Genomic DNA, 12,045 nt, shown 5'->3' with positions numbered 1-12,045 from the left:
AGGGATATCAAAAGTTCTGGTATCAAGTGACATTAAAATGCATTATTTGATCAAAAAGTCTTGTCAGAATATTCATATCAGTTACCTGATTAAAATGCAATTCCATAAAAAAAATTACATCTTGGGCAGAAAAAAAAAATTACACATGAATACAAAGTATGTCATATCAAATCATTATTGTATTATATCTAGCGATCATGCAGTGAAGACTATGCATAAGAATAAAGTAAATAAATCAAAAATAAATAATAAAATAAATAAAGTAGTTACATTTAAATAGTTACATTTGATTACTTAATATTTGAAATTTAATGTATAAAAAATCTAACAACATTTTAAATAAAAAGTTTGCTCAATAGCATATTCACAACATTTTCATTTCTGTCATATGGATATTACTTTTGTCACCTCACCTTTTACACAGTCACCTTCAATAACAGATTACTCTTAATTGCAGAAACAATTAGAAACAAGAAAATCTGTAAAGCTGCTGTGAAATGCTACGTATTGTGAGAATGAAATTGAACTGAATATTTGTTTCCACTGTGGTTTTGAGAATAGTAAAATTTCACCAGTATCGACTACTGAAACTGTAGTACCTTGACAACCTTACTATACAGCAAAAATCTGTGGTTCCTAACAAGAAAAGCATTCTTTGCTGATGATAAGGTGTTGCAATGAACCACTGAAGAACTTCATTTTCCGAGAATATGTGCAGGCAGGGGAAAGGAAACTTCTTCCTGTTCACTCAGGCTGCTCTAACAGGCTCCTAATGAAGGTGCGCCTCACGGGAACTCTTCAGTTGTAGTTTTTCTTTCTTTCTTATTCTTCAATCCCAAAAGGAGGGAGGGATCAGAGTACGGCTGCTTTAGGTTTAATAGCCACGATAAACAGGCACAAACTGTCTCGCTGCGCAGTGCGTTTCATTAGTAAACAGCACTCAAGACAGCAGTGTTATTCGGTACAATAACACGTAACAATGCAATTAATGGTGTTACATGCAGGCGGGGCTGCGGTCTCGGGTGCACTGGGAAGATTATAATTGTTCCAGTCTGACTACCTCTGGGAGCCTGCAGCGGGAGCATTTATTACAGACTGAAAGAGAGGGAGGGAGGGAGGGAGAGATAAAGAGAGAGAGCAGCAGCTATACAGTACTCCATAAACACAGACATACAAACATAACCCTAGTGAGCTGCCTCCATGCATACTGCCTTTTAAGCCAGCATCCTTTTCTTTCATGAAAACTTGTGACTTGGTTTGATTTGGAATGGTCTACAAAGGCATCAACCCAAAAAAAAAAAAAAAAAAACTAATGGAAGACTCAATAGGGTTTCAATTTCAATAGGGTTTGGCGAACTACTACTAATGTTCTGGGTCATGTTCGGATTAGTGTTATCATTAACTAAAACTATTAAAATAAGCTTTATTTTAATTAACAAAAATAAATATTAGAAAAACCTAAACTAGATGGAAATAAATTTAAGGCGAAATATTAAATGAAAAACTGTAAAATGACTAAAAAATAAACAAATTTAAATGAAAATATAAAATCAAAAGCTAATTAAAAATAAATGTAAAACTATATATTACAAAATAACACTGGATCTGAATTCACTCCTCCTTTTGCAACCCTACTTTTCTGTCTACACTCAACTGTTTTATAAATAAAATGCAAAAAATGTCAATTATGAATAAAAATATAAACCAAATGTATAAATAAAAATTTGTAAAACATAAAAAATATTTTTTGTAAATGTTATGTAAATAGAAATCAGTAAAGACGGCAAGTACACATCAAATGTGCCATTTGAGACATGGCCTCATAAGCATAAGAGTACATACAAATAGTGTAAGTTCAGTACTGAATAAAATGTAATTCATTATTATTTTTTCTATTTATTATTATTTTCTCCAATGATCTTGTTGCAATGCATTCTGGGATTGCATCCTCTGTGAACGCTACATGTGCTGCAGCCTTGGCTAAAAGCACTACGTTTTTGGAACAAACTTCGCCTTAATATGCTGCCTCACTAGGTTTCAGAGCAAAGCAACTGACTCTAAAACAAACAGCAACTGCACAGACACAGCGTCCTTTTTCTACATTTACTACTCAAAGGGGAAGACAGCATGCAAACCGCGCGTTCTTAAATGAAAGTATATTCGTCCCCGACTGCAAGCATTTCAGAGCACATTCCTTTTGATCTACGTCTCCAATGTCTTCCAGAGGAGTCAATAAAAGCTATACACCAGCTCCTTTACGAGCCCTGCAGATATATATTAGAGGGGTCTCACTGATTCAAAGCACTGCCATAAACACAATGGCAGGCCTGGCTCAGTGATAAGCCTCCCTTAGTGGAGACTGATGTTATCGGAGCGAGCACTGGACTGAGAGAAGGACCAAGGTGATGTTGAAGTCCATCGAGTGAGAGAGAGACCATCAAGTCAGTAAATCACATTCAGTGTCAGACACAAGTCTCTATCCCTCACACACGGGCACACCATGACTTTCCGCAGAAATCCTGCTAGATGAGATTGTAAAGCAGTCTTAATCTTTAATCACCAAGCCTGGATCAGAAACGTTCAATGATAATACCGTCTCCTGTACCTCAGGATCCACCTCTAATCACCCAGCATCCTCCTCTACAAAAAAACAGGGACATGAACAGAAACAAAACATAAACGTTCATGTAAATGAACCACATTATAGGTGTGATATATACAAATACCTACACCTTTCAATCATGCTGAGCACTTTCCAACCTAGCTAATGAGATTTTCTACCCTGTAAACCTAAACCAAGCCCTTGCCAAAAACCTCTTTGCATTTACTTTAAGACATATTTGGTATATTTATTGAGCCATTTTCTTTACTGGGTCATTCACTGGCCCCCACAATGTCGACAAACCCTGACCCTCACACTCACACTCCATCTGAGTTCATCCCAGAGGTCAACTGTGGTCATGGAGATAAGCTATCACCCAAAATAATCTCATGCAACAATACTAAGAGGTTCCATATCAGCGCTAAACAAAGCCGTCTCAGTGATAGCGAGATTCTCAAGCTCTCCTGCTCAAAAGGACACAATGCTTGTAAAGCGAGATTCTCAAGCTCTCCTGCTCATTTGACCTGCACTCCACTCCACATTCATTCACGTTTCATATAAACCAAGATCTATTATGTTGTTTATGTGCTTGCATTTCACAATGCTTGTAAAGCGCAAATGTATGAAAATGTCCTCAAAAATATATGTGAAAAGACTTTAAAAGGGCTAATGAAAGAGGGAAATAATGCCATTTTTTTTAAAGCTAATATTGCCAAAAGGTGTCTTTGAATCTGAATATGCCTCTTTCTTTACAGGATGCAAAAAAACAGTAGGAGAAAAATTTCCTAGAATTCACTTTACTATCCCATAAGGCTACGGGGAGGAGTCAACATTGGCAACAGCAACACGGCTGTATTCATGCTTCACACATGCATACCTAGAATAAAATTATTAATTTATTTTAAGAAAAAAAAATCTTAATGATCTCAAACCCTTACATATAGAGAAAGAGAGTACATTTTGGAGTTCACATAGTCTTTAAAAACGATACAGTCAATGTGAGGTCACCTCATATATATTTTTGTGTTTGTAAAAGCAGTGCTGCATGTGCATTGACGGCTGATCTTAGCCTGAGCTGCACGGTTCATCTGTAAAGGATACAGCCCTTAATGAGGTGAGTAAAACAGCTGCTCTCTGCAGCACTAAATTTAGGCAGTCAAAATCACACACGCATAAACGTGCACGCACAAATACTCACACGCCGGCAGTGCTGGCGCAGCATAATTAAAATATTATTCATTGCATTTGATTTGCAGTTAAGGTTAAATGGTTGCAAATTATTTATTCCTCAATTAAACAGAACATGTGCAAAGGTGAACACCATTAAATTGTAAATACGTGTGTCAACAGTTTTTCCCCCATTTTTTTGTGCCATTATTAAATGGAAATTGTGCCCGTGGCGGAAACTGAAATTCGACCCAGGTGAAAATACAAATGAACCCAGCTGTCATTTGCAAAACACAGGTTCTTCGTGAATGCAGGAATTACAGAAAACAGCTGCTATGTCATTAACAGACAATCCATGATTCTGATAATTCAGCGCTCAACTCAAGTCCCTCATCCGTAGGTTCTCATGGAAAATAATCTTATCTGTGCATTTTAGGATGTATCTATTCAGACTGAACATTGCATTCTGCCTTTACAGATCTGTTTTTCAAAAAAAAAAAAACACTGAGAAATGGTTTAACTTATACTCCAGATATTCTTTTGAAAAGAACTGTTTAAAAAAAGCATAAAAGGTGTATGTAGAGAGATAAAGAGTGAGATTACACAAGTTCATGATACACTTACTCAGTTTACATAAACCAAAGTATGGCAGCACAATTATCTGAAAAACAGCAATGACTGTACACATTTACCTTAATACAGGCCTACTGTGATGTCTGCAGTGCTGGAGGCAGTACTCCAGTTTCACAGTGTGCCACCAACGTGGAACAACTTATTAAAATATTCTGACAGTGGCACAAACCACTACTGAAACTACATCGAGGACAAAATAACCATTGATGAAATCATTAATAAGCTGAAATTGCTAATTTCTTCCCATCTATATAATTTAGAGTGTATCTCAGCCTTTAAATGTTAAATGTGTCTCCATCATTGTGTGTAAACAGGGAATAAAATATTCATAAAAGTAAGAAATAGTGAAAGTCTGAAAGAAAATTTTGGAGTGAGTGTGATTCTTTAAAATAAATTAATATGCATTAAAGATTATTTAAATTGATAAAAAGTTAATAAAATATTTCTATTTCAAATAAATTACAGTATGTCCTTTGAACTTTCTATTCCTCAAAGAATCCTGAAAAAAATTATGGTTTAAAAAAAAATATTAAGCAGCAAAAAAATTTTCAGCTTTGACCATAATAAGAAAGATTTCGTGAGCAACAAATCACCATATTATAATGATTTCTGAAAATTCATGTGACACTGAAGACCGGTTATTACAGTTATAACTGTTATTTGAAATTGTAATAATATTTCACTATTTTTACTGTATTTTGGTACAATATATGCAGCCTTGGTTAGCATAAGAGACTTATGTCAGAAACTTTCAGAGACTTTTCTTCGTGTTCTCAATATAGCAGAGACTTAAATCTACAGAGAGCATGAATCCTTCTCAAACCTGGGCAGGAGACAGAGGTAATCAGAATATATATCCTATTCCTCTCAATCTCTCTCTGCCTCACTTATGCGCTCATCAGCAGGAGCCAGAGTTTGATCAGTGGCAGGCACACACTTCCTTAAAGGCTGTCTAATCTGAGGGAGTCAGGTGTTTGTACTTTCTGCCAAAGCTTTGGTGAAAAAGTGGAGCTGTGCAATCTGACAATGCTCCTCTGACACAGTTGCCTAGCAACGGCGAAGCTTGGGGTCTCAAGCTGATGGTCTCAAGCAGGATTTATCATCTCTGACGACTTTTATTTGATCTAGACAGATTAACGGGCCCTGCAAGGAGTGGAGGACACACAGGCGTATAAAACCCCCCTCCATAAACATATTCGAGCATAAACAGCAGGCACGGATAACAGATGTAGAATATGTTGCTGGCAAGAGAAGACAGGGAAACGAGAGTCACCTTTCCTAAGATCTCTCTCTTTCCTTGCTCCGCAGGCTAAGAGTTTGCTTGAGATCTTATATGTTCTGCAGTCGCCTTTTGCTGCCAAGTGTGGCTGATTTTGAGGTGATGAGAGCTCTGGTCTTGGCGTGGTGTGATGAGCTGTTGGGAGACTAATTGCGGAGTGTAATCTGCTCTGATTAGCGGGAGAGGAGCAGGCAGGTGTGAGCACACACACATCGGTTCGGGCCGACGCAGCTGCAGCCTGACCGTGTGCCAGATAAACAAAAGGCATGAGGCCGAGGCCACAATAACACACACACAAACACACAGTCTCAGTCGCTATCCTCTGCTAATTAACCACCAACACACCTATCACACTTAACTGCCTGCCATATGTTTACATCCAGATGAGTTTTCATCTCAGCCACCTTCCCAGGAGCACAATTCACATCCAATTTTAAAGCGGCAGTGACAAACTATTTAGGAGTGCGCACGGGACGGAGGCAGCGCATACATCTTGTTTAGATTTCTGTAGCGTTGTCCTGGTCTAGGAAAGGTGCAGGAAAACACATGCTGTGCTTGAGTCAGCAGGATCCGGGGCTGGCGCATTAAGTTATCACGCCTCGCTATCCTTGCCCATAGCTGACACAGGCAATTAGAGCTGAGGTTAATATCGCGCAGCCAAAAAAAATGCATATGTCTCTATCCCATCGTTCTGAATAAGGAACACTGGGTCCTTGCAGAATTAGTGCTGGGGAAGCACACGTGATGCCTGGGAGAACATTCTGCCGCCTTTGTGTAACCGTGGCTGCTTGGTTCTATACCAGGATCAGAAATTAATAGATGTTTGGGGCAAAAAAGCTACCAAAACGAACAAAATTTTAAATAAGGGGGCAAAAAATGCCCCTGTACAGTTCTATTATGGTTGTCGCGATTAAAGTGAAACATGAGTGTAAATGAAAATTGTTGATTGCAGCATTACATTTAAATCTCCTCACACTGCATCAGAATTCTTTTTATGCATTGTTTTCACAAGTTACAACTTATGAATGCAATGGCCAATCACCACTGAAAAAGCCAGCACACGCACAAACTGCAAATACAATGTAAAAGATTCGTTCTGCAGTGTGGACAGATGAGTGAGTGAAATTAAACAGCCTGTGAAAATAAACATAAACGCCATGTCAGAGACAGCTTCTGTTCCACCTCTGCTTTGTAAAGATGGACTCTGTTGTTGTTAATGATATTTTATTGGTAACAGTCTATAGCCCCCTTCTTCAAATCTTGCCCTGGAGGTCCAATGCGTGGTAGAGTTTAGCTCCAACCCTGATCAAAGTCACCTGCCTGTGATTTTCTAATGATCCCAAAGACATTGATTGGCATTGATTAGCATGCTCAGGTGTGTTTGATTAGGGTTAGAGCTTAACTCTGCAGGAAAGTGGATGTCGAGGTCCAGATTTGAGGATCCTTGGTCTATAGTATTCTGATTGACTGAAGTAACTGGTTAAATTTAAGTATTTGACTTCAGTATAAACCGAAAGGATACGTGATGTCGATGTTTACTGTGCTCCGGTTCACTTAATCTCTGTGTCAGATGACAATTTATACATGTCATTCCATTACCACACTATAAACTGTCCCCAGTGAAACACTGCCCTGCTAATCAGCTCCCCTCACAAACAGAATTAGATTTCCAATTGAATTTGTTTCGGCCTGGAAAAATATGACAAACCGCTAGGACAATGCAGCCCGATGGCTGTGGAAGGGTGGTTTTCTTTTGATAATCAAGTTAAAACAAAACATAGCACGAGGCAGTGCTTCACATAGTGCTCATGGCGCAGAAGGTGTTTGCAGAGAGGGGAACGAATCTACATTCCAAACAGACAATGGCTGGCCAGAGGTCCTTCTCTTTATTTTCCCTTTGGCGTGTGTTCTCGAGGCATCTGAAGACCTGTGGCTCTTTCACTTATCTTTAGCAAACACTGGCGGAGGATTAAGCCCAAAGTTTGTTCTTGTTGATAATGTCATGGTAACACAGGGAACAGGAAAACTGCACTCCAGCTGGGATGGTGGCAAACACGCTAAAAGCACACTAAAATGCAAGAGCGACTTCAGAGGTGTTTTTGTCTTGCTACCAAAAACATGAGAATGTGAAGCCAACTATTTGGAAGACAATGACCATTTTAGAATCAACTGCATCACATGCCCCTCAGATGTTTGAGAGAATAGGTATTGAATTGTTTTATAATAACATTTATTGCTCATAATGCTAAATAAATTCCTAAATAAAAAAAATAAAAATTAAAAAAATATTAGTTTACTGGACATGAACTTGCTCCACTTTGAAAAATTAAAATCTTATTTTTATAAAGAACTACTGTAAGAAGTTAAAAACGTTTTCCTTTGCTCATGTATCATCTCATTGAAAAAGACTGTTACAATGGTGCTAATTTTAAATACTCTTTGAAGCATTTAATTCCCAAATTATCACAGAGAAACCACAACTTCCAGCAGACAAATCATCTGTATGCAAAATGATGCACATTTCTTCAAGATCTGCAGAAGAGACTATGATAGAAAAGCTGTCTAGGGTCATTAGTAGGGTTTCAAAGTCACTCTGCCCTCTGACGGAGAGCGTTTGACAGGTGCTGCCGAGGCAAAGCTTGCCGCAGGAGAGAGAAATGATACCGTCCTGATTAGATCGTCCACCTTAGGGAAGGTGCTGATGCACAGACATTCTAAAAGAGAGGAAGAGGAGGACGAGGGTGGGGGTGGGGGTGATGGAGAAAGAAAAACTACAAGTGCAAAATAGAAGAATGTCAAATGTGCAACGTTTCTTCCCAGACTTCACACTGTCCCTCCTCTGGTGTGATCTGGTGCATCACCACCAGCGGAAACGTCTGCGATGTGTCAGTCAACAGACCCCTACCCTCGTGCCGTTAACAAAACTGTCAGACTCCGCATCGACCCGCCAGCCTGTGTTACTACCACGTCAAAAAAAAAATCAGACGTTTGAGAAAATAAACCACTCTTGCGTAATCCACCGAACTGAAATTCACACTTGTTAACTGGGAATGGCTCCCAGAGCACTCCAAGCCCTCTCCCAATCAAGAACCGATCCTCATCTGGCATTTCATTAAAATCAAACAAGCATTACAATGCATTGGCTCACATGAAAGTGGAGTAATTCGAGGGGATAGGCTCATCAGCGCTGGCTGCGTCTCTAAAGTCATTAATGAGGGCTCAGGCCAGGCTCAGGGCTTTCCAAAAGTCACTAACACCTCTACAACCCCTCTTCATTTGATGAGCTCGTTCATAAAGCCTGAGGAGCCGGGACTCCGCTTTAGAAATGGTCCCTTTTTTCAGGCTAAATGAACAGTTATTGAGTGAACACAGGTCAAGTGGACTGGGGGCACAGTGCTAAGTAAAGCTAAAGAGAAAAGTGTTATAGTTGGGGGGGGGGGGGGAGTGCGTAAGCGTGAGAGCAGAGGCAGACTGGCTGTTGCTCAGCATCTATGGGAAGTGGTGGCAGCAGAGAACGAGGTGATTTGCACATTAAAAGCAGCAAATGTAGTGCAGCTTTGAGGAAGCCAGCAGCAAAGAATTTACACTCTCTAAATAAAGCAATGTGATAAAAAACCCTCAATGTTCGACATGATAAAACACTTTTGCTTGAGTAGTAAATCGATGCAGAGTCAGTGCCTGGATGTCAACAATGTTTTGAATGTGTTTTGACACTGAGAGGTGACACTCATTCACTGAAGACACATTCTGCCTTGGGCTTGTGATTGGGCACAGTATGTGTGTGTGTGTGTGTGTGTGTGTGTGTGTGTGTGTGTGTGTGTGTGACGAATAGAGAGAGTGATACAAACCATAGTGCGCTAAAAATGAAGCTGAGAGCCACCCCGCTGCACAAGAGCCCTGTAAAATACAGTTGTTTATATGCTCGACAGCAGGGCTGTGCCCTCCCTGACAGAACAAAAATGAAAGCAATATCAATGAAATATGACACTGATGATAGATGGGGAGAGTAGATGGAAATGACTTGATTCTCCCGAGTTTTCTGAATGAGATCCGGCCTGCGAGGATGTGTTCAAGCTGAACTCTGAGATAGCTTGCACTTGTCAGGTTTCTCAAACAATCAGGGCATCAGCTCCGCTGGGAGTTGTTTGAAATGAGCAGAAAACTCAGCAGGTTTGTATGAAGCCCACAGCGGAAGTGCGGTACTGTTAATAAACCGCCTCTAAAGGCTACAACTAGATCCGAAAACCACTTACTCCAACTACATAAAACGCTGCCGACTGTTCCAAACAGGTAAATTCAACATTTTATCTGAAAGCTGACTCCTATATGACCTGTATGTGTATCTGTGTTTGAGAATGCGTGTGTCCCTATGTCCTTGGGCAACCGTCCCTCACTTTAAGCAGGAATAGACCATGTGCACTGGCTGTACAGAGTTCTCAATGCCCTTGATGCAGAACAGAGGACAATAGGATCAGTCTGAACAATGCAAGCCCTCTTAACAACACTGATCCACTACGCCCAGAACCACGGCCCGTCTCTACTATCATCACACCACACACACAAAGCCACCACAGAGAAAAAACACCTGAGTTTTTCTTAATATCTCCTTAAAAAGCCACACACTTTGATTCATGTCTGTAGCAAAAACATTGTGGAATGAGTTACATGCTAAAGGTTAATACTCAGTTCTATTTGAACAAACCCTTTACATTAATTATAAGCTATAAAAAGTGAAATAGCCACTGTAAAGAGCTGCTACAGTCAGTGAGCTTTTTGGGGCACAATCCTCCATTGTGCCTGCAGCACAGGGCCTTTTGACCCAGGTGTGAACTTGAGTGTCAATACCATTCTAGAGTCTGTTATTATTTGAACGGCAGCAGTCAGCTGGGGACATAATTCCAGTGCATTGGCGAGCCGGTCATGCACTCACACTGGACCTAAGTGGCCAGCCATTTCGACAGCAGCTACACTTCACATTTTTCTCTGCTGGAAACCCAAGTGTTTACATCAAATCTACAGTTATTTTTTCCCCTCCTGTGCAACCAGAGAGGCATCAAAAATAAGGAGAGGCCACGCAAAAAGGAATCAAAAAAGAGAAGAGGTAGTCTAAAAGGGGATGAAGTTAATTTTAGATTAAAACGGGACAAGTATGAGATTCAAAACATGTCTTTGTAGCGCACTCATTTTTAGCCAGCGCTCAGCAAGTGGTAAACGTGCTTCCCAGAGGTACTGCTGCCAAGGGTCTATCATTCATTAGGCTGCCACCATCATCACATGCATTCCAGATACTTAATCACTAGGATAGAGATAAAATAAAAAGCTTGAAGGTCACCAGGGGGAAAGAGCGATAGAGGGGAGATAGCATAGAGAGGTGAAGATGTATGGCCTCATTTTGATTGAGGACGTGACGCTTTCAGTCACACTCGACAGAACACCCGATGAGGAGATGCGTTTTGACTGGAGACCTTTATCACAGACTCCAACAGTTTGCCGAGCTACACATCACAAGGAAACGGCCCTGGAGAATTCAGCTGCAAATCGCAAGCGAAAACATTTAATAGGACTATCTGAATCTATCCTCTTTCCATATTCACTTTACGCTCTAGAAGACGAGCGACAGTAGAGCATTGAGCGAAACTCTGAATCTGAACCATCATGCATATTTCCCATCAGGTGTTTTTTGCCTGTCTACTCCTCTGATGTTTTGACATATTTCTCTGCCTCGTCAAGCACTCGTCTCCGATTTGCCGTGCTGTTTAATGTTCATGAGGGGCGGCGCAAAACCCACTGGCTGTTGTTACAAGATCTCAGACAGACAAAGAAGACGAGGTGCACCGCTGAGGAGCCCCACACTCCACTGCCTCAAAATAAAAAGTGCCTTGACCTCCTCGGCAGCCAGCTTCACCTCTCAACTGTGACGGACGGACGGCGCTCTAGTCTCATCCTGTGGCATAGCGTGCTTAAATAATGCCGGCTCTCTGCATGCCCCAGGCCAACAGCCACCCACCATACTGGGAAACTTCTGATGCTTAATCTCCTGAAATGCAAATGTGCCAAAATGAGAGATGGGGTCTCGAAGGAAAGCCTGCCATGCTGTGAGTGTAAATGGACACGGTAAAACCCTCCTCTAAGACCAGCTCAGACTGCACCAACAACCAAATCAGAACTAAAATAGTCACTTTCCGGGCAGGAATTTGTATGATATTTGAATTTGAAAGGGTGTATGGTGGGGCATACAGTTTTGCTCGAGGATATTGGATCTTTCAAGAGGCTTTGTTCGCATGCCGTGATGACAACAGCGGCGCGCACCAACTGAGGCGAAATTGTCAAGGCAACATATATTGAATTTCACAAAAGTTAAGAG

General features: G+C 40.6%; 1 protein-coding gene across 3 annotated transcripts in view; it reads right to left on the bottom strand.

Moving 5' to 3' along the window:
* LOC109108079 (forkhead box protein N3-like) overlaps window positions 1-12,045 on the bottom strand; it is an 80,974-nt gene that overhangs the window by 66,236 nt on the left and 2,693 nt on the right. The gene's annotated exons all lie outside the window — the stretch shown is intronic.

This window comes from Cyprinus carpio, chromosome A17, assembly GCF_018340385.1.
Source record: "Cyprinus carpio isolate SPL01 chromosome A17, ASM1834038v1, whole genome shotgun sequence".
Classification (NCBI taxonomy): Eukaryota; Metazoa; Chordata; class Actinopteri; order Cypriniformes; family Cyprinidae; genus Cyprinus; species Cyprinus carpio.
This window is presented reverse-complemented; position numbering and strand designations above follow the sequence as displayed.